General features: G+C 44.1%; 1 pseudogene; it reads left to right on the top strand.

Moving 5' to 3' along the window:
- The first annotated feature begins 265 nt into the window (after window positions 1-265).
- The window catches only part of LOC137675720 (myocyte-specific enhancer factor 2C-like), a 41,560-nt pseudogene continuing 18,768 nt past the window's right edge, over window positions 266-23,057 (top strand).

Raw genomic sequence — 23,057 nt, 5'->3', positions numbered from 1 at the left:
CACTACATTTCATGACAAGTGCTGCTCTACTAATTCTGTCTAGAAATAAGCTCTTCTATGTGTAAAATATTTTTACTCTTTCAGATCAGTATAACAAACAACATTAAGAAAAATAATTTTCTCTGAAAATTTCCAAAATTGAAAATACTCTAAATTTTACAAATTCTGACATATGCCCTTTAAAACTTGTGCATCTACTGTTTTTATTTTCATTATTGTACTGGGTTTACATGGCAAGGTTTTGGTAGTGGGAGGGGTTGCCGGGATGGCTTCTGTGAGAAGATGCCAGAAGCTGCCCCCATGTTGGACGGAGAGAGTTCCAGCCGGCTCCAAGACAAACCTGCCGCTGGCCAAAGCTGAGCCAATCAGTGATGTTGGTAGAGCCTCTGTGATAACATATTTAAGAAAGGAGAAAAAAAATGCTGCATTTTATACTTTGTGTGTGTGTGTGCCTCTGAATGTAAATGAGAGCATTCTCTTTGGTGGATTTACCTGAAGTTGGGACAGCTGCCTCAGAGCAAGCCACAGCTTTCTGAGTAGAGAGGATATGGTTTAAATAGAGAGTTTAAATGCAGACTTTTCTTAGCTGCAAGCCACATGCATGCATTCATCATTGATTTTTAAATAATGGGTTTCTATATCATTGGTTTAAGTTCCACAGTCTTACATTCCAGAATCCACATTATACCAAAAGAATAACAATTTGGTGGCTGGAAGGAAGAATGGTTATTTTATGGCTCAAAAATGCTAGCTGGCATAATATGCCACGAACAGCAGAAATCCATTGGTAAAGAGAAGATTGCAGTAGTTCTTAAAAAAAAAAGTTCTAAAAATATAAATGTAAGAAATGTTATCACTGTTCAAAATATTTTACATCAGTAGGTGAATAATATTAAAGGTCTGAATAAAGTTTCTGAACAGTATAATTTGATAAGGATGCATTCTTTTAGTTTTTTAATAGAAAATTATATTAAGTAAATCTTCTGTAGGAAACAGGAGTGTTTTCTTGTAAAGGTTTCTTTTCTCCAAAAATTGCAAGCATAAAAACAAACATATAGGCTACAGTGCATGCTGTTTCCTTAATTATCTTAGATAGTATATTGCAGAATTTTAAAAAACTACATTGTTTCTTCAAACAGCTTTATTTTTACACTCTGAACAAATGCTTGTTTTACAACAGATTTCACAAGGCAGTTTTACTTCCTTTTGGTAAAATAGCTCCTGTATGAAACCAGCACCAGAAAAACTCTTCTTTTTCTTCAGTTTCTTCTCTTGATCCTTTCACCATGTCATAACTGATTTTCCAGTCTTCAGTTTGACAAACTGAAGTTCAGCTTTTTAAAAGGCACTGTAGTTTCTAGAAAAAAAAAATTGTATATTTAAAATGCCCCTTTTAATCTGTTCACCTGTAAGAACACATAGCATTAGTTAGAGCTTAAAATATAGCAAATCCATGTTAAGAGAAATTGTTGACTTAAGAAAAATCCTACTAACATGAAATGGGAAATTCTTGCCAGTGCTCTGTTATTTTTGCTTGATAAGTGTAAAATACACTTTTTTTTAAATTAACTCATTTTGTCTCAGTAACTGTAAGATATTTTTAAGGAAATAAACAACCAGACTAACTATAAATAATAGTTTTGTTTAAAATCTCTGAAGTGATCTGAGTGCATTTAAGTTTTGATCTTAATTCTTTTTTCAAAGTGTTGGAAGATCATTATAAGTAAAAGCATAAGAATAAACAAGCCAGGGCAGACCAGTGGCTAATAGCAGGTACTCAAAGAATATGAGAGTCAAGCACTTAGTAATACTTCCCCTGTGTCTCAATCCTAGTTTTCATGGTTCAGGGTGTTCCAGAGCCTGAAGTGGTATTTTTGTATTTAATAGCCCTTGATCAATTTTCTTCATGAATTTGCTAATCTGATTAATACAAATAGTTAATGTGCTTGCAGAATAAAAATATGATTTAATGGTAGTAATGCTTGGGCATACTTTATTATCCAAACTAGAAAACAAATTCACTCTCATTTACTGTTATTTTTATGGCCACCTCATAGACTTTATTAAATTTATTTCCATTATGCAGTTATGTTCATTAGGGCTGTAACCCTCATTTCACGTATGAAAAAAGTGAGATACTGAGTGCTTCACTGACTTTGGGATTAAAAAGGAAACTGTGAAATTCCACGGCTTCTAATTCATAGGTCTGTTCTGTGCTCACTAGCTCATCTTCCCATGCTGTTTTTAGCTTATGTGTTGCAGCTTGCTAGCTGTAAACAAAAGATGAACCCAGAATGGAATGTCTTCCCTAAAATTTGTTTTCTTGGTATTTATATGTGAAATTTTTCTCTTTATATATTAATTTTCATACTATTTCCTCACTATGACTGGGCAATTTCTGTATTTCTCTTGACCCTGTAATGACAGAATTTCAAGGCTACACTAAAAAGTCATCTTTTTCCCCAAACTTTGTGAGGGTAGGAGATGAAATCAGATGGATTAAAAAGGGAGGTCTCATTTTTAGCAGGATGGTAGGTCAGTAACAGTACTGATATACAATTGTCAGTATTATTTAGTGAGAGAAGGAAACATTTCTGAAAAAAAATAATTAAGCATTTGCTTCTCAGAATTGTTATTGGGGCTTGCAGAAAGCAGCAAAGAAATGAAGATGAAGAATATGGAGGCATATTCCAAATAAGGACATGCTCTTGCTTCCATTGACTTTAGTGTTGACAGAATCAGATCCAAAAAGTGTGGGGAAAGAGAGCCAAAAACAATTAAGAATCTTCCTATTCCTCCCCCTGCCTTTTCTGGAAATTATAGCCTTGCTGTATTCATCCTTTGGTTAAAAACAAAACAAAATCATGAACTTGAAAGGGCTGAGTCAGGCAAGTCAGAATCCTCTGTACTTGTTGAGAAAACACAGCCTAGCTTTGAATTTTTTTATTAAGCCATAATATTGTCTGACTTTCCTAATTCTCTTTAAGGCAAAAGTTAGATCTTGGCTCTTTTGAGTGCACAGTATATCATTGTATATACTATAGTACTATAAATAGAGCCATATAATCAAGTTAAAATTCAGCACATCAGTGAAATGTTGTCTGCCATGAAAGAAAGCATTTTAAGACCAGTTGTTCCAAATATGGCATGAGTTGTATTTTCCTATATAGATACATTACTTGATACATGTATTTGAATTTTTTATTTGAAATTTTTAATGTCCAGTCTTAAGAAATACCTTTGAGCTTATGACCATTCTCTCTTTTTTTTTCTTTTATCTTTTTTTTTTTAGCAGAAAATGGGTATGGCAACCGCCACAACTCACCAGGTCTGCTGGTCTCATGTGGCAACTTGAATAAGAATATGCAAGCAAAATCTCTACCCACAATGAATTTGGGAACGAACAACCATAAATGAGATCTCCGAGTGCTTATTCCACCTGGTAGCAAAAATACAATGCCATCAGTGGTAATGCATTCAGCAGTTGCGGTGCTGATTGACAGCTGGCTAAACATGAGCCAGCAGTGTGCCCAGGTGGCCAAGAAGGCCAATGGCATCCTGGCCTCTATTAGGAATAGTGTAGCCAGCCGGTCTAGGGAAGTGATCGTCCCTCTGTACTCGGCACTGGTGAGGCCGCACCTTGACTACTGTGTCCAGTTCTGGGCCCCGCACTTCAAGAAAGATGTTGAGGTGTTGGAGCGAGTCCAGAGGAGGGCAACCAAGCTGGTGAAGGGTCTGGAGGGTCTGACCTACGAGGAACGGCTGAGGGAGCTGGGGTTGTTTAGCCTGGAGAAGAGGAGGCTCAGAGGTGACCTTATTGCAGTCTGCAACTACCTGAAGGGAGGTTGTAGTGAAGTGGGAGTCGGCCTCTTCTCCCGGGCAACTAGTGATAGGACAAGAGGACACAGCCTCAAGCTTCTCCAGGGGAGGTTCAGGTTGGACATTAGGAAGAATTTCTTTTCAGAAAGGGTTATTAGACATTGGAATGGGCTGCCCAGGGAGGTGGTGGAGTCACCATCTCTGGATGTGTTTAAGAAAAGACTGGACATGGCACTTAGTGCCATGGTCTAGTTGACATGGTGGTGTCAAGGCAATGGTTGGACTCGATGATCCCAGAGGTCTCTTCCAACCTGGTTGATTCTGTGATTCTGTGATTCTCAAAGCTTTTTTTCTCCTTTCAAATAAGAGATATTTAAGAATTTCAAGGCCTGCTAAACCCACTAAAATCAGTAGAAAAACATTCTATATTCTTGCTTACTTAGTCTTTCTGTCTAACCTTAAGGCTTGACATTTTGCAGAGCCTATTATTTGATTGCTTTTATGAAGTCATTTTTACTTCATTTTTCTACTGAGTTACAAAACGGGAACTGTGTCCTGCACAGTCTAAACTTGTGCACTCTCCTTCCTAGTAGCTGGAAGAGCCTTTCCTGGATTTGTTATAAAGACTGAATTTAACCCTAAGTCTCATTAATACACTATATTTTTCTTAAATATTTAGCCACATGTCGTGGTTTAACCCCAGCCGGCAACTAAGCACCACACAGCCCCTGGTGAGATGGGGGAAAGAATCGGAAGACTAAAAATGAGAAAACTCGTGGGTTGAGATAAAGACAGTTTAATAGGTAAAGCAAAAGCCGCACACACAAGCAAAGCAAAATAAGGAATTCATTCACGACATTGGCAGGCAAGTGTTCAGCCATCTCCAGGAAAGCAGGGCTCCATCATGCACAACGGTTACTTGGGAAGACAAACGCCATAACTCTGAATGTCCCCCACTTCCTTTTTCTTCCCCCAGCTTTTATTGCTGAGCATGACATCATATAGTATGGAATATCTCTTTGGTCAGTTGGGGTCAGCTGTCCTGGCTGTGTCCCCTCCCAACTTCTTGCGCATCCCCAGCCTACTCGCTGGTGGGGTGGTGTGAGAAGAAAAAAGGCCTTGACTCTGTTTAAGCACTGCTCAGCAATAACTAAAACATCCCTATGCTATCAACACTGTTTTCAGCACAAATCCAAAACATAGCCCCGTACTAGCTACTATGAAGAAAATTAACTCTATCCCAGCCAAAACCAGCTCACCACACAGATTCTCAGAAGATGGCAGATTAACTACAAATAAATTAATTTGAATTCTATCACACTGATCTCCAAAGGCCAAATAATGATGAGAGGTAGTAAATAGATAGAGCAAGATAAAATGGGGCATCAGATTTCTGTATCTCCTGCCAGCAGTAAAAAAATGTAAGCAGAATAGTATGATAGATGGTTGAATCGTTAAGGTGTCTGTCAGGGCCTGGGTTCGAGTCTGGGCCCTGAGAGGGTTCTTTGTGATCCCAAGAGGCGAGATTAAAGCACAAATGAGGCCAAATGCTGCCAAACAAGCCGCTTTATTCGGAGAAAATGCAGCGCACTCGCCTCAAGGGATCCTGCTGACTATGCCAATTAATATCACAGAATCACAGAATTACAGAATCACAGAATGTTAGGGATTGGAAGGGACCTCGAAAGATCATCTAGTCCAATCCCCCTGCCGGAGCAGGACTACCTAGACCATATCACACAGGAACGCGTCCAGGCGGTTTTTGAATGTCTCCAGAGAAGGAGACTCCACAACCTCTCTGGGCAGCCTGTTCCAGTGTTCAGTCACCCTCACCGTAAAGAAGTTTTTCCTCAAATTTAAGTGGAACCTCCTGTGTTCCAGCTTGCACCCATTGCCCCTTGTCCTGTCAAGGGATGTCACTGAGAAGAGCCTGGCTCCATCCTCTTGACACTTGCCCTTTACATATTTATAAACATTAATGAGGTCACCCCTCAGTCTCCTCTTCTCCAACCTAAAGAGACCCAGCTCCCTCAGCCTCTCCTCATAAGGGAGATGTTCCACTCCCTTAATCATCTTCGTGGCTCTGCGCTGGACTCTCTCTAGCAGTTCCCTGTCCTTCTTGAACTGAGGGGCCCAGAACTGGACACAATACTCCAGATGCGGCCTCACCAGGGCAGAGTAGAGGGGGAGGAGAACCTCTCTCGACCTGCTGACCACACCCCTTCTAATACACCCCAGGATGCCATTGGCCTTCTTGGCCACAAGGGCACACTGCTGGCTCATGGTCATCCTGTTGTCCACTAGGACCCCCAGGTCCCTTTCCCCTACGCTGCTCTCCAACAGGTCTGTCCCCAACTTGTACTGGTACATGGGGTTGTTCTTGCCCAGATGCAGGACTCTACACTTGCCCTTGTTATATTTCATTAAATTTCTCCCCGCCCAACTCTCCAGCCTGTCCAGGTCTCTCTGAATGGCTGCGCAGCCTTCCGGTGCGTCAGCCACTCCTCCCAGTTTGGTGTCATCAGCGAACTTGCTGACAGCGCACTCTAATCCCTCATCCAAGTCATTAATGAATATATTGAATAGAACTGGTCCCAGAACCGATCCTTGCGGAACTCTGCTAGACACAGGCCTCCAACTGGACTCTGTCCCACTGACCACTACTCTCTGGCTTCTTTCCTTCAGCCAGTTCACAATCCACCTCACTACCCGATCATCCAGACCACACTTCCCCAGTTTAGCTGCGAGGATGCTGTGGGAGACCGTGTCAAACGCTTTACTGAAATCGAGATAGACCACATCCACAGCTTTACCATCATCTATCCACCGGGTAACATCCTCATAAAAGGCTATCAAGTTGGTTGAGCATGACTTCCCATTGGTGAAGCCATGCTGAGTGCCCCTAATGATCCCCCTGTCCTTGATGTGCCTAGTGACAGCACCAAGAACAAGTTGTTCCATCACCTTTCCGGGGATGGAGGTGAGGCTGACCGGTCTATAGTTACCCGGGTCCTCCTTCTTGCCCTTTTTGAAGACTGGAGTGACATTCGCTTTCCTCCAGTCCTCAGGCACCTCTCCCGTTGCCCACGACTTAGCAAAGATGATGGAGAGTGGCCTAGCAATGACTTCCGCCAGCTCCCTCAGCACCCGCGGGTGCATCCCATCAGGGCCCATGGATTTATGGATGTCCAGATTGCTTAATTGGTCCCTGACCCAGCCCTCATCAACCAAGACAGATTCCTCCACTATCCTGACTTCTTCTGGGGCCACAGGGGTCTGGGGCTCCTCAGGACAGCCTCCAACAGTATAGACAGAGGCAAAGAAGGCATTCAGTAACTCCGCCTTCTTTTTATCCTCTGTCTCCAGGGCACCCACCTCATTCATCAGTGGGCCTACATTGCCTCTAGTGTTGGCTTTTCCTGCAATGTATTTGAAGAAGCCCTTTCTGTTGTCCTTGACCTCTCTTGCAAGGTTTAATTCCAAGGAGGCCTTAGCTTTCCTAGTTGCCTCCCTACATCCTCTGACAACAGACTTATATTCCTCCCAAGTGGCCAGCCCCTCCTTCCACGATCTGTACACCCTCTTCTTCCACTTGAGTTTGCCCAGCAGTTCCCTGTTCAGCCATGCAGGTCTCCTGGTACCCTTCCTTGACTTCCTACCTGCTGGGATGCTCTGATCTTGAGCTCGGAAGAAGCAGTCCTTGAATGCTAGCCAACTATCTTGGGCCCCCTTACCTTCTAGTACCCTGTCCCATGGGATTTCCCCTAGCAATTGCTTGAAAAGGCCAAAGTTGGCCCTCCTGAAGTCCAGGGTTGTGATTCTGCTAGCTATTCTGTTCCTGCCACATGAGATCCTGAACTCTACCATCTCATGGTCACTACAACCAAGGCTGCCCTCAACCTTCACCGCTTCAACCAGACCCTCCTTGTTAGTGAGGATCAGATCCAGCAGCGCTCCTCTCCTAGTTGGCTCATCCACCATTTGCATCAGAAAGTTATCATCAACGCACTGGAGGAACCTCCTGGACTGGGGATGGCTGGCTGAGTAGGCCTCCCAGCAAATATCAGGGTAGTTGAAATCCCCCACAACAACCAGGCCCTGTAATTGCGAGACTGCTCTCAGCTGCCTGTAGAAGGCCTCATCACCCTCCTCATCCTGATCCAGTGGCCTGTAATAGACACCCACAACAGTATCACCCCTGCCAGCCTGCCCCTTAATTCGCACCCACAAACTCTCAACTCGCTCCTGATCCGCCTCTGGACAGAACTCAATACATTCTAGCTGCTCACTCACATAAAGAGCAACTCCACCACCTCTCCTTAGCGGCCTGTCTTTCCTGAACAGGACATAGCCATCCATTACCACATTCCAGTCATGCGAGGCATCCCACCAAGTCTCTGTAATTGCCACTAGATCATAGCCCCCCGACCGAACACGGATTTCTAACTCCTCCTGCTTATTCCCCATGCTGCGTGCATTGGTGTACAGGCATTTCAGGGAGCGAGCTGGGCACACCGGTTTCATCCCAGATTCACCCCCTGAATTCACCCCAGGGGGATGGGAAGCCTCCTGGTCTACCTCAACACTAGAGCGTTGCCCCAGTGGTACAAGCCCAGCTACTACCCCATCCCCCTTCGAATCTAGTTTAAAGCTCTCCGAATGAGCCCTGCTAATTCCTGTCCCAGAACCCTTTTTCCCCTACGACATAAACCTTTCCCATGTATCACTGTCACGCCTGTTGTCTTATAAAACCAGCCCGGTTTTATATCAGAGCCCGGGTTCGAGTCTGGGCCCTGGGAAGGTTCTCTGTGATCCCAAGAGGTGAGAATAAGGCACAAACAAGGCCAAATGCTGCCAAAGAAGCCGCTTTATTGCACAAAGGCAAAGGAAAACTGAGTGACAGGAAAGGTGGGAAATAAAGGGGGAAAAATAAGCGAGTGTTCCAAGAGAGAGAGATGCGCAGGGATAGTCACCACCGTGGGTCCAGCAAAGTCTTCTGTCTTCCAGTGGTGAGTGACGCAGCGGGGTAAAGGCAACAGTGCGCACAGATGAAGTAGAAGCAGTGGAAAAGGCGAGCCCACGCAGATGAGGTAGAAGCAGTGGGAGAAGCGGGAACTGCAGGCCTGTCTGTGCAGTTCTTTTTATGGGGAGTGAGGGCAGGTGTGCATACCTGTCCCGTCCAATGGGCGTGTGCCCGCGCTTTCTCGATCCAATGGATGTGTCCATGCGTCCCGGGCCTGAGTGTTGACAGGCAGGTGATGGGGACCAGTGCTCACTCCAGTGTAACAAGTTTGAGTGACAGGGACAAGTGGCTGTCTAGACAAGTTCTCCTACACACAAGTGTCCAGGTACACCCGGATAGGCAAACTTTGAGACATCTATTTGCCAATTTGGTCCCTCACAGTGTCATGTGAGCATCTTTCAGTTCCCTACTGAAAGTGGTTACAAGTAAAGTTGATTAGTGGTTGCAAGTAAGTCTTTTATGAGTGATTTAACATTAAAAGTGAACTTCATTAAAAAAATATCTTGATGGTGAATTTAAGTGACGCTATAAACACATTTTTCCATTATTTAACAGATACACTATTAAAACAACTTCCAAGTTGGCTACTTTAACTTGATGCATTATAAATTAACTTTAAATATCTAAATAAACCCCCCATAAATGTGATGCTGTCCTCTGAGAGGATAAGTAATAAATAGTCTCCTACAGGGCTATACTCAAAATCAACCAAGGCAGTGACAAGCTGTCTTCATTAAATGTTTTATTTGAAGGTCCTTAAAAACTGATACTTTCCAAGGAATTCTGTGAATGGTCAGGTCTCCTGAAACCAGGTATAGCAACACTACCTGCAGCCACTGGGGTTGTGGAAGAAATAATTAATTCTAAGACAGAGTTGTGCTGAAAACTGGATAGTCTTCACAGTTGATACAAATATCTCATTAAAAGGACAAAGAACAGATATATGAACTGTTATTTTTCTAAGCTATGCTCAGAAAATATTTAATTTTCTACCCCTATCAGATGAAGCTGTTCATTAGACTAGAAAATCTGCACCCTGGTAAATATACACATTCACCAATTTTTAATGCTCCTTTCCTATGCTCTCAGTCTGAGGATGTTGATCTGCTTTTGGTAAGTGGTAGTGACCTTCATCTTAATAACAGGGAAAAAAAACCAGTTCTTTTGTCTGATTGATATTTGTGTAGAAGTGGTGGTTGAAATAAAAAACTTTACTGTTACTATATTATAAACAAAAGAATCATAATTTTGAAATCTAGCAATATAGAAGACAAAGATGCACTTTTTGCACATATTCAAATTATGCATGTTAAAATAAAGCTTTCCTATTGTTGGAGCTTGGAGTTTTGCTAGTGTGTAATCTTGTGCTCTTGAAGATGACATGGCCTTCTTACATTTTTTGGTGGCTCTCTGGATGTTTTGTCCTGTCACTCACAGGACTGGAGTTCTCAAATGCAATTTTTACAATACAGCATCTAGTGCCTCAGAGTTAAAGGTAAATGTGTAACTGCTTTGCTACCTAATACTCCTTGAAGTTTGTTTTGCTATTACAAAAAGCAAAGTAGGCAGAGCACCATCTGCTGCTATAAAGAGTTCAGTATTCAGTTCTATTGGGGTGCCACTCACTGAATTAAGCATAAAATCCATTAACGCTTTCTTGTTTTTTCATTTGAATGAAAAGCAAAATAATAGGAATAGCATTTACATATTTCATCAGTTTTTCATACGGTCTGTTTTTCTATCCACAATAAAAGCAATCTTACTTGTTACTAGTTCAGTTACCCAGGAGATACTGATGTAATGGGTTACTATGGTGACAACTGGTCTCTTGAAGGATTGTAAATTATAGAGTTGACAGAGTTCATGAAAGCCACATGTTAAACGATTAATTTCTAGAAATTTGTATCAGCTTGTATTTCTTATGCACAAATCATACCCAGAAAGCTAATACACTTAACTGACTTAAAGCTAGTCAATAATATGTTTATTTTACTTACTTTAAAAGAATCAGAGGATAAATAACTCCCAGTCTGCTCAGTCATTGGCTACTCCAGTGGTTTCCATAGCAACTCCTACTCTACCAGGGAGGATACCCATCAGCCATCTCAACAACATATAGTACTGGTAAGTATCAGTGTAAAAGGTAGGGGAGGGAACAAGATGCTGATGTCTGTCTTGGTAGTAATGAATTAGCTAATGATTGCTGGGCTAAACTGAAAAATTCACAGCTGATATGCTTTCACACTTCATTTACTTATTCTGTATCTGTCACTGACTTGAGACATACCTATTTAAAAATAGATATTTTGTTTGAATGGAAAACTGCTTTGATAGCTTTCTTCCATTGGCTTTAATAAGAAATGTAACTTAAAAGAGACTTCTTAATCCTCTTAATACAACAGATAATTTCACCTAGGTATTGAATGCACCTTCCTAAAGTCATAAGTGTAGTGGGAGCAAGCGGTTTCACTGGTTTCAAAATGGAGTTCAATAAGTTTGTGGGCTATTATGTAGTTACCTAGAAATGAAGCCCCAAGACATGCTTTCCAGTTCCCATGCACATTGCTACTGTATAAAACATGTTGGTATACATATCAGATGCTTTTAGACAAGATATGCATTGTTCATACACAGCCTACCTACTAGGTTCTGTGAGGAAGATCACAAATGAAATATTACAGTGTTTTTCAAGGCTCCATGAAAATGCATATATAGTTATGATGGATATACAGGCTAAGAATACTTTAGATCTTTCAGATCCAGAAAAGCCCTGGTAAATTACAGAATTATTTTTAGTTCATTATTTGCTCCCAAATGAATGAGTTGACTGAAGAGGAGAGTCTGGTTTTCCTAGTGCAACTTAATATGATTGGTGTAATTAAAATTAAAAGGCATATTAAGTGATGTGCAAATTATGAGGCTAGTTATTGTTTAATCCCTTCCTCCTTAATTCTCTTTTAATTATTGTCTTTTCTGTTTTCAAATCTAGAATATTCTCTGAGTAGTGCAGATATATCATCTCTCTCTGGGTTTAATACAGCCAATGCTCTTCATCTTGGTTCTGTGACTGGCTGGCAACAGCAACACCTACATAATATACCACCATCTACCCTTAGTCAATTGGGGTAAGCAGTGTTTACTTTAAACTATCATATTGTTCTACAATGACTTCTGTATCCCCAGTAATCCCAAATCTGGAATATATCAATACAACATATCAGCAAATATTTACTGTATATAACAGCTCCATTTCCAAAAACTGAAACTACATATTTCATTAAAAGCTTTTCAGGTAGCTAAAATGAAATATTCTCTGTCCCTGACATTTTCTCAGTAGTAAAGATTACTGCTCATGTTTTGCTCTTTATTTTTTTAAATAGCATTTTATTTCACCACTAAAGACAAAACTAAACACTGTTGCTTTATTTTGCCCTTTATTCCTTTTATTTGCAGTTACTATTGCACAAACTTTTACAATAAACTTGAAAAATTTCTAATTATTTTTAATCAGTGACATAATGATTTTACTTTAGATCAAGCCTTAACCTTCTATAATAATCATATGCTCCCATCTGCTCAGCTGTGACATACAAATTTCATTTCTTTCAAAATGTTTTGTACAAGCAAATAACATAATTAAGCCTAAGAACCCGGCAGCCCATAAAACATTGTGATTTGCATATGTTGAGGAGGACAGCCCTCCTAGTGGCTAATTTCAAGATATTCATTCAAGGTTGGTGAAGCATACTGCTAAATTATTTCAGTATTTTTTAAAGTGTGAAAATTCACACAAGGAAATCACCTAATGAGTTATTGAAAAAGTAACCTATTGGCTAATTCAAATAAACTTTAAGAGTATGATTTTTCAAAAATCCTAGTATCTGCAGTTTCTATTGAGTAAGATCCTAAGAATTTGCCAACAGTCCACACTTAACCTAAGATATGGCCAGACATGTTTGAATTTTAAAAGTTTTCACTGTAAAAGTACAAGCTGAAAGCTTGTCAGTCGCCGAGGGGAGCTGCTCCGGAGCCGGCCCGTCCCGCAGCGGAGCGGCAAATCTTGGCGTACAGGGGCTTTTCCTGAGGTAAGGAAACGCCAGGGCAGCGGCGAGAGTCGCCCGGAGCCGGCGGCTCTCGCCGAGAGTCGCTGACGAGGCGGAGGCATTGCCAGAGCAACCGCGGCCCCTCCTACAAAAGGCGGCCTTGGGAGCGCCAGCGACCAGAGCGGGCAAACAGAGCGTGGCGCGGCAGTTTGCGCGGAAGGGTGCGCAGGGAGAGCGACACAGGGCAAGCGCAGACACCCTACCTGACCCTCAAGGCAGATCGGTAGGCACTTGCCTGAGAGCAAGGGCTGCAGCTCCGGCTCGGGGATCTGCACCATCGACCCCAGCGGTGACTGATGCCTCCACCCAGATGGAGCTGAAGGGAGAGGCTGGAGTGCAGACCTCAGGCTGCGGTAAATGCCTTGATCTTTTGCTTGGGGCAGGGATGGGCAGCAGGAGACCTGCCTGCAAAAGGTGTGCCCAGGTAGAGGACATCCTGCAGCAGGTGGCTGAGCTGCAGGAGGCAGTGAGGAGGCTGTGTGGCATCAAGGAGGCTGAGAAGGAGTTTGATAATGGGGTCCAAGCGCAGTCTGCAGTGGCCCTGCAGTCCATGGCCAAACAGCAAAAGCCCCCTGCCAGCAGCACACTCCGCTGGAGGAAGGGGGATAAAACTGCAGAAGGATGGAGGGTCTTAAAGTCAAGAACCAGCAGGAGGAAGAGGCTTCTCTTGAAGCCTGAGGTGGTTTTCTCATCGATCTTCCCGGTCAAAGGGAAGGGGACTAAAAGGGACAGTCGAATTAGGCAAATCAACACATGGCTACAGAACTGGTGCCACAGCCAGGGGTTTGGCTACTTAGACCACGGGACTTGTTCTGAGAAACCTGGTCTTCTGGCAGCTGACAGGGTCCACCTCTCAGAGAAGGGCAAGACCATCTTTGGTCATAGGCTTGCCAAGCTGGTAAAGGGGGCTTTAAACTAGATTTGCCAGGGGAGGGGAACCTCAGTCCATCCCAATTCAGCCGGTCTGATGCCAGGGCCAGCAATAGGTGCCCAGAGACTGGAGAAGGATGGCAGGTCAGCAGGAGAGCGCTGGAAGAGCAGCAGAAAGGAATTTCAGGCAGTAAGGCAGCTTCATCGGGGGCCCAACTGAAATGCCTCTATGCAAACGCATGGAGCATGGGGAACAAACAAGAGGAGCTAGAGACGTGCGTATACCTGCAAGGCTACGACCTTATTGGCATCATGGAGACGTGGTGGGATGGCTCTGATGACTGGAGCGTTGGAATGGAGGGATACAGGCTTTTTAGGAAGGACAGGCAGGGGAGACGATGAGGGGGCTGTTGCCCTCTATGTCAATGACCAGTTCGAGTGCATGGAGCTCTGCCTGGGGATGGAGGAGGAACAGCCGACGGAAAGCTTATGGGTCAGGATTAAAGGGAAGGCAGGGACCCGAGACGTTATAATGGGTGTCTGCTACAGACCACCTGACCAGGAAGACAGAGCAGATGAGGCCCTCTACAGACAGAATAGCCTCATGTTCACAAGTCCTGGTCCTCATGGGGGACTTCAACCACCCTGATATCTGTTGCAAGGACAACACAGCTGGGCACAAGAAATCCAGGAGGTTCCTGGAATGCGTGGATGATAACTTCCTCCTCCAAGTGATAGAGGAGCCGACGAGGAGAGGTGCCATGCTGGACCTTGTTCTCACCAACAAGGAGGGGCTGGTGGGGAATGTGAAGCTCAAGGGCAGCCTTGGCTGCAGTGACCGTGAAATGGTGGAGTTCAAGATCCATAGGGCAGCAAGGAGAGCCCGCAGACAGCTCACCACCCTGGACTTCAGGAGAGCAGACTTTGGCCTCTTCAGGGACCTGCTTGGGAGAGTCCCTTGGGATAAAGCCCTGGAGGGAAGAGGGGCCCAAGAAAGCTGGTTAGTCTTCAAGGACCACCTCCTCCAGGCTCAGGAGCAAGGCATCCCAACAAAGAGGAAGGCAGGCAAAAACGCCAGGAGACCTGCATGGATGAACAAGGAGCTCCTGGATAAACTCGGGCACAAGAAGGAAGCCTACAGAGGGTGGAAGCAAGGGCAGGTAGCCTGGGAGGAATACAGAGAAATTGTCCGAGAAGCCAGGGACCAGGTTAGGAAAGCTAAAGCCCTGACAGAATTAAATCTGGCCGGGGATGTCAAGGACAACAAGAAATGCTTCTATAGGTATGTCAGTGATAAAAGGAAGACTAGGAAACTGTGGGCGCTCTCCAGAAGGAAACATGAGACCTGGATACCCGGGTGTGATGACAGAGTTTGTATGCCTTAAACAACTTGTTTGACAACTCTGGCTGGAGGAGGGTATGGGTGCTACAGAGGCCTGCAAGTCTGGCAAGAGATAAGGGCCTTGGGAACAGAACAATACCCCTGCTGTGCTTTAATTGTTGTGATTTATATCTCTGGCTGGAGGAAGAGATAAGTCCTGCAGAGGCAGGATGGTATCTTTTCCTTGGGGCCAGCCTACATATGCAACAACTTTGCAAGGCATCAACCACCCTTGTGCAGAAGCGGGGTTATACAGCGGACACCACAACTAGGGGGGATCACGACCACCAGACACCCCTTGGGGGACCACCGGCTCATTTCGAGAACAATCTAAGACTACAAAGCGCAGGCGTCCCAATTAGCATGAGAAACGAGCAGGGGAGGGGAGGCAAGAGGGATGTTACCACCCTCTCCTATCTGCATGCAAATGACCTAAAGTATTTAGACCTTCTCACTTGGGATGCTGGTGCGCGCTCCCGCCAGCCACCTGAGGACAGATCCTGCAAGTGATTTACTGGAGGAGCAACTCTGCAAGCAACTTACCAACTCTACAGACAACTGACATTGCTGGATCCAAGGGTGGTGATCTCTCTTTTCCTCTCTCTCATAGTCTCTATCCTCTTTCTCTTTTCCTTTTTCCTTTTCTTTCTTTTCTCAATGCCTTTAGAAACCCAAGACACTTACATCCATGCCACTTTCCCTGTTTTAATAACTTGTTCTTAATTTCATACCAGTTCTTTGGTGTCGTTTCACCTTAATTTACTCCAAGGGATTTATGAACTAGTTGTGACCAGTTCATAACACCGGGATATGGAGAAGGCTGAGGTACTCAATGACTTTTTTGCCTCAGTCTTCACCAACAAGTGCTCTAGCCTCACCACCGAAGTTGCAGAAGGCAGAGGCAAGGACTGGAAGGATGAAGAACCGCCCACTGTAGGAGAAGATCAGGTTCGAGACCATCGAAGGAACCTGAAGGTGCACAAGTCCATGGGACCTGATGAGGTGCATTCACAGGTCCTGAGGGAACTGGCGAATGAAGTTGCTAAGCCACTATCCATCATTTTTGAGAAGTTGTGGCAGTCTGGTGAAGTTCCCACTGACTGGAAAAGGGGAAACATAACCCCATCTTCAAAAAGGGAAAAAAGGAAGACCTGGGGAACTACAGGCCAGTCAGTCTCACCTCTGTGCCTGGCAAGATCATGGAGCAGATCCTCCTGGAAACTATACTGAGGCACACGGAAATCAAGGAGGTGATTGGTGACAGCCAACATGGCTTCACTAAGGGCAGATCATGCCTGACAAATTTGGTGGCCTTCTACGATGGGGTTACAGCACTGGTGGATAGGGGAAGAGCGACTGATGTCATCTACCTGGACTTGTGCAAAGCATTTGACACTGTCCCGCGTGACATCCTTGTCTCTAAATTAGAGAGACATGGACTTGACAGATGGACCACTCGGTGGATAAAGAATTGGCTGGATGGTCGCACTCAAAGAGTTGTGGTCAACGGCTCGATGTCCAAGTGGAGACCAGTGACGAGTGGCATTCCTCAGGGGTCGGTATGGGGACCGGTCCTGTTTAACATCTTTGTTGGCGACATGGACAGTGGGATTGAGTGCGCCCTCAGCAAGTTTGCCGACAACACCAAGCTGTGTAGTGTGGTCGACACGCTGGAAGGAAGGCATGCCATCCAGAGGGACCTTGACAGGCTTGAGAGGTGGGCCCTTGTGAACCGCATGAAGTTCAACGAGGCCAAGTGCAAGGTCCTGCATGTGGGTCGGGGTAATCCCAAGCACAAATATAGGCTGGACAGAGAATGGATTAAGAGCAGCCCTGAGAAGAAGGACTTGGGGGTGATGGTTGATGAGAAGCTCAACATGAGCTGGCAATGTGTGCTTACAGCCCAGAATGCCAACCGTATCCTGGGCTGCTGCGGCGGGCGGAAAAGAAAGCACGGCCTCTGAGATCAAGGATGCAAGGGCCTGAAGCCGAAAGGCCTAAGGCCTTTTTTTATTGTTATTCTACTACCCTATTTAACTGCTGCAATGCAGGAGCCGGACTATGCAGTTCAAGATAACATCAACATTCACACGCTAAGCACTCATCACCCATTCTGGGAAGAGCCACAGTGTCCTGGGCTCAAAACATCAACAACCATTCCTTGTTTTCAGTTCTGTGTTCAGAACTGACCTTCAACACATGTTTACTTCTTTCATGCCTCAAAATGCCCTGTGAACTGGTCTCGTCTCCTTTATCTTAGATGCAAGCAAAAACTATTCTCAGTGCAGCGTTCCCAACAAATCTTCTGCTCCCCAAGTAAAGCACAGCTGTTTGCAGGCCAAGGGTCTTCCACATTTCCCCCTTTTTTGTTTATTCGATGACAAGGCTGGTCATGATGTGGGCTTCGGCTTTTCAGAGTCCTCTGATTGTAGACCAGGTAAAGTGAAGGACTCGCAAACCAAGGGATCTCTGAAGCAGCACCCAGGGCAAAGGCACACAAGCGGAGACACAGGCACCATGGAGCTCGGTTCCTGCTAGAGACAGATTCCGGGCCTGCTGCCTTTGCCTGTATATTAGGGGTTTCTTGCAGGCGGTAGTTTTCCACTGTGGTTTGATCTTTCTCACAGCAGGGCAGGAATCTCGGGCATAAACAATTAGGTGCCCCTGAGTCTTATCACAGGCCTATGTTATCTGAATGCAGATGCTCTACTTGTCCAGCACACAAGACTAAACAACAGTTAGTAGTATGATAGATTTGTTTTTCGACACCCCAGGTGCAAGTCACTTGAGCGTGTTCACAATCCTCCTCGCCAATCTTCCGTTATATTCCCACATTCTACCCCCTCGCTCAAGAGACTGCTTCTCCTGGGGAGTGCAAAGCTGGATGTGTACATTTGGCTTGCGGGTGTAGAACAGAGTAATATACAGAGGCATGCAATAAATACATCTAGAAAAGGGAATAAACATTGATATCTATACAATGATGCTGTAGCATCACTAATTACAAAGAAGGGCCAAAGATAAACAAGACTGTGAACAACATCCCTGTAGTGTCCAAATTGACTTGATTCACACGCTCTAGAAGAGATAACTGCTGTGAGAACCAAAACAGTATCTCCTCCTCAGAGCCACCTGCATGTGTCAACAGAAAGGCCTTAACCATGCTTGCATGGAAGAGAGGCCACACAGAAGACAGCACAACTATGGGGGGACCACGACCACCAGAGACCACCCAAGACCCCTTGCAGCATGCTACTTGCGTGCTCATCCAGTCATTTCAGCATTCCCCAAGTAATGCCTGGTGTCGGGTTGACTGTTCTACGTCGCTTCTGTGGTCCCTGTACTTTCAGCGTCTCCATTTCCAGTACCGGGTTATGGTTGTGGTTTCTCCAGCTCATGGTATGGCTTCACGTATCTCGCAGGTAGCGAACGAGGACCTGTTGGGAGTAAAACTCAAGCATATCCCCTCCCCCATGTCAACAATGGGGTCCACGTCCACGTCCTACTAGTCCACGTCCATCAGTTGGGCCTGGCAGATCTTTATACCAAACCTTAGGATTTTGTGTAAAAAGAACTTTAGCCTGAAAATGTCGTTCCACTGCCGTGGTATCTAATCGAGAAGATGACCGATTTAAAAAATTTAAAGTGAACACAGCCATATCTAATTGTTCTTGAGGAATTGTGGCTACACTCCCCCTTTTTTGTTTTTGTAACATGTTTTTCAAGTTTTGATGTGTCCGTTCAATTATGGCTTGTCCGGTGGGGGTGTGTGGGATACCTGTAACGTGAGACGGTGTGTTGTAGAAAGAAGGCCATTGCTTGAGATACATAGGCGGGTCCATTATCAGTTTTTATTTGTTTGGGGAGGCCCATAAGTGCAAAGCACCTTGTCCAATGTTTCTTAACATCCTGAGTCCGTTCCCCTGTAGCTGCAGAAGCAACAACATAACCAGAAAAGGTATCCACAGTAACATGAACATACTTTTGCCTGCCAAAAGGTGGATAATGTGTAACATCTGTTTGCCAAATTTCATTAGCCTTCAGTCCCCTGACATTTACACCATTATGATAAGTTGCAGCATTATATAATTGACCATCGTTAAATGCCTGAATAATATCACGGGCCTACGTTTTTGTCAGAGCAAATTCTTTCTGTAAACTGCAAGCATTTTGATGGAAAAAGGAGCGAGAGAATTGTGCATGTTGAAATCGTTGAGTAAGGGAGGATGATGTTATGGGCAAAACAGTGTACTTATCAGCTACTGCATTCCCTTCTACCAGAGGTCCTGGCAAGCGAGTGTGAGATCGAATATGAACAATAAAGCAAGGATGCTGTCGTTGCTGAAGCAGAGTTGCAATAGCAAGGAAAAGTTTATACAGCTCTTGATTGCTAATTTCTTTGATAAATGCAGCTTCTAAGCGGTTAATAGCGCCAACAGCATATAGTGAATCTGATGATACAATATTAATAGGTTTGCTTGCAAACAATGTAAAAGCTAAATGTATTGCAGACAATTCAACAATCTGAGTGGACGCTTCCACAGTAATTGATGTGTGTTGCCATTGTGCCTTTTCTTTCCAGGCCACTACGGCCTTCTTTGTTTTACCTGAGCCGTCTGTAAAAATCATTTTTGCATTTGGTATAGGGTGAGGCAGCATCACTCTCTGTGGCTGTAAACAGAGGGAAGGTAAGGCTTGCAAGATTTTATTCTGTGGCAAAGTAAAATGGTTATCATTCAAATAATCAGCCAGAGCAGCCTGAAATTCAAGGCTGTCCCTCATCAGAGTAATGTGGGTTTCCTTATGAAAGGGTAGGTAAATAATGTCAGGGTCTCAACCTGTCAGCTGCTGTATCCTGAACCGTCCTTTCTGAATCACCATAATGACCATCTCCAAAGGGGTCATAATTGTTTTTGTAAAGGTGCGTGATAAGAAAACCCGTTCCAGGGTAACTAATTGCTGTGATTCTGTCAATTGAGCAAATAGCCCATAAGGCTGGAATTTCGTGTGAATCACAAAAAATAAAAGAGGCAAATGTAAGATTATACGTCCTGCTTGGGAAGTTGTAAGTTTTTTAATTACCAATGCCAATTCCTGTTTTGCTTTGTCAGAAAGGATTCGAGGCGAAGTTAAATCTGAATCCCCCTTCAAGGTGTTAAACAGGGTACTTAACTCTTCAGTAGAAATACCCAGCACAGGACGAATCCAATTAATTGTCCCTAGTAGTTGCTGCAAATCATTTAATGTAGAGATATTGTTTACCAAACAAAGTTGTTGTGGTCGTAAGGTTCTGGTAAACAGTAACCATCCCAAATACTTCCAGGGCGGTTCTGTCTGTATTTTTTCTGGGGAAATATGCAGCCCAAATTGTTGTAAAGAGTCTTTTAGATGATTTACAGTTTTCATCAGTTCTGTCTGTGTCAAAGCTGCAATGAGAATGTCATCCATATAATGGTAAATAAGAGACTGTTTAGAAACACTTCGAGTCGGCTCTATTGCAGCAGAGACCACTAACTGACAAATTGTGGGACTGTTCATCATGCCCTGTGGGAGAACCGTCCATTGGTACCTTTTCATAGGTGCCTGATTATTAATGGAAGGTACAGAGAAAGCAAAATGTGGCTGATCGTCAGGATGGAGAGGTATAGTAAAAAAGCAGTCCTTCAAATCAATTATATATAACTGCCAGTCAGAAGGGATCATTGCTGGACTGGGTGTACCTGGCTGTAAAGCTCCCATAGGCTGCATCACTGCATTGACAGCTCTAAGATCCTGCAATAATCGCCATTTGCCAGATTTCTTTGGTATCACAAATATAGGGGTGTTCCAAGGATTAGTTGAGGGTACTATATGTCCAGCCCTTAATTGTTCATTTACTAATTCCTCTGCCCGTTTTTGTGTCTCCCCGTTAAAGGGCCACTGATTTACCCAAACTGGTTTTGTTGTTAGCCAAGTCAGTTTGAGCCGGGGTAAGAGATCAGTGACCCTTGGGTTAAATGCGCCATCATAGCTGACAATACAATTCCCCACTGAGCTAAAAGATCACGCCCCCACAATGTAAAAGGAACTGAAAGAACAAAAGGAACTAAGGCTGCCGTTTTTCCTTCAGGGCCCACCACACACAGAGTACATGCACTTTGCAATGGAATTTGCAACCCTCCTACTCCATTTACAGCAGCAGCTACTTGTTTAAGAGGCCAATCTGACGGCCAGTCATTTTTGCTGATGATGGACACGTCTGCTCCAGTATCTAACAGACCTGTGAATAACCATCCATCAATTTTTATTGTGAGCATAGGCCGATCATTAGTTACCTTTTGATTCTACAACACCTGTGGCGTATTAGTACTGCCAAATCCTCCTGTGCCGTGTGGATGTGGATTAGCTGGCGGCACAGTATATGGTATCAATAGCAACTGCGCCACACACTGGCCTTTAGGTATAAAACAAGGTGGTTCTGATGTCCATAACATGATTTTAATTTGGCCCATATAATCTGAATCAATAACTCCTGGTATGACAAATATATTTTGCTTTCCCACAGAAGAACGCCCAAAAATCAGTCCTACCAGTCCCGAAGGGAGAGGCCCATATGCATTGGTATCTATGATCTTAGTCCTTTTATCATTCAATTCTGTATCGGTGGCTGAGGCCAGATCCAACCCGGCGCTGCCGGCTGTGCTGGCAACGAGTTCTGAGACTGTCCGTTTATGGGATTCTCTAACTGAGCATGTGCACAACAGACCCTGTTGTATTGGGGGGCACCGGGCCTCGTGCCCCTCCTCCAGTTTCCCTGCATGGGGTTTCCATCCTTATCAAACCTTGATCGACACTGATTGCTCCAATGATAGCCCTTTTCACACTTAGGACATAATCCTCGGGGTGTTCTAGGTCTTTTTGATCCTTTCTGCTCATCTCTTTTCTTTACTGTCAGCTTTGGGCAGTTCTTTCTAATATGTCCCATTTGATTACACTCAATACATTTCATTTCTGCTCATCCCACAACGAGTTGCTGAGCCAAGGCACTTGCAAGTAAAGTAGCTTTACGCTCTTCAGAGCCTACGTTCTGACAGGCTTTAACAAATTCTGCTATACTTCTGTAAGAGTTTCTTAGAGGGGCCAAAATTTTCTGACAATCTGCATTTGCATTTTCATAAGCCAATTGTAATAACAGCGTTTCTACTGCATTTTCATCATCAGTCTGCCTGATCAATGCAGTTTGTAAACAATCAATAAATGTTACATAGGGTTCTTGAGCTCCTTGCCTGACTGCCGCAAAAGAGGGCTGGCGTTTCCCTGCCTCCGGAAGGCGTTTCAGGCACTTTAAAGCCAATGCAGAGATCTGTTGTAAACGCTGTCAAGGTAGCCGTGCCTATACCTCTGGTGTCACATAGTGAATAGTTCCCAAATATTCATCTAAGCCTGCTTCCATATTTTCCAAAGTGTCTGCAGAAGCAGCCTCCTGGTACTCTGCCAGCCACACTGAATATTGTGCAGGTGTTAAAATCATCCGTAAAAGTGACTTCCAATCATGTGGAGTCATAGTATAGGATTCCCCCATGACTGTTATTAAACTTAAAGTATAGTTACTGTGCAAACCATAGTCTCTCACTGCAGCCCATACTTCCTTAATCATTTCATAACTAAGGTAGTGATACTCAGGAGGATGATTTGGGCGATAGATTACCGGCATCGCCGTCAGCATGGTAAAAATCTCCTTTACGAGCAGCTTCCTCTCTACATTTTTCTGCCAGTGTTTTGTATTTCGTTACCCGAGATTCTGGTGCCTTTTCAGAAAGGCCAGTAGGTGGCTCCGCAGATGCAGGATACGGAGGAGCTGTTGGTGTTAACTGTGCTCTTG

The sequence above is a fragment of the Nyctibius grandis genome, chromosome W (assembly GCF_013368605.1).
Source record: "Nyctibius grandis isolate bNycGra1 chromosome W, bNycGra1.pri, whole genome shotgun sequence".
Classification (NCBI taxonomy): domain Eukaryota; kingdom Metazoa; phylum Chordata; class Aves; order Nyctibiiformes; family Nyctibiidae; genus Nyctibius; species Nyctibius grandis.
Note: the sequence above shows the minus strand (reverse complement) of the source record. Positions and strands in the feature narration are given on the sequence as shown.